Here is a 1,054-nt window from a genome sequence, read left to right as displayed (position 1 = left end):
AAGGATAAATTAGAGAATCGACTGGAAAATAAACTTACCTACTTTTTTGTATAAAACACAGGAATACTTTCATTACTTTCATACAGATGTTTCTTATATACAATGTTTCTAAATGGTCAAGCCATAACACTGAGTCCGAAGGCTGATATTTCTCTCTTAAATATCATATACAGGTTTATAGTCCACTCTATTTAGAAATAAAATGAATGAGAATATGACAGTTAAATAATTTCATAAATTGTGAACACAGTGTAAAAACTTTGCATATGCTTTTATGTCCCTTTCCTTTCCAAGAACCTTTAAGCCTAAATAATTTGACAGATAAGGCAACTTCTTTTACAATTTGATTATCACCTGACAGAAAATAATTCCACGGATAAGAGATCACATAACGATTTTTCTACACATAATCCCAAACTTCAAAGTACTAGAAATACTAAAATAGTAAAGAATGAGGTCAATCCCTCAGAAATATAGCACCAGGAACTTCCCTTATCCATTTTGTTGTATGGGTTGCAAGTGATATAGAACTCTTCGGAGGTGGCTAGATTTAATTATAATTTAGAGTTTGTACAACATGTGAAAAAATATTTTTCTGAGTTCATATTTCAATCAAGGCTATTTCTTTAACTTTCATAATGTGAGAGATGTCATGAAGCCAATAAGTGATCCCCAAATCCTCCTCTCAAATGTTATCTGTTTTAAGTCATGATTACACCCCTAAGAATCTGTGATCATAAAAACTGGTATCTTGTCAGGTGTGACAGTTTGCTTCTATATACACTTTTTGGTGATAAAATCTATTAATATTTGCTTAAAATTCCAAGTGTACAAGAATGGATTCCACATACATGTACCCAACACAGAAACACCTATACACTCAAAGCCCACTAAAAATTTCCATGTAGATATCTTACATACATTACTAACTAATATAAATCCATGCCAAGCAACCTAAAGTCAATCTCAGTTGGGCTAAAATGATGTGAAATCTTGTGAATTAAATTGCCTTTGTTACATATATAAATTTATTTGAATTTTTAATATTTTACTG

The sequence above is a fragment of the Puma concolor genome, chromosome B1, assembly GCF_028749965.1.
Source record: "Puma concolor isolate L17-30 chromosome B1, mPumCon1.1.hap2, whole genome shotgun sequence".
Lineage (NCBI taxonomy): Eukaryota > Metazoa > Chordata > Mammalia > Carnivora > Felidae > Puma > Puma concolor.
The sequence above is the reverse complement of the archived record's forward strand: the minus strand, read 5'-3'. Positions refer to the sequence as shown.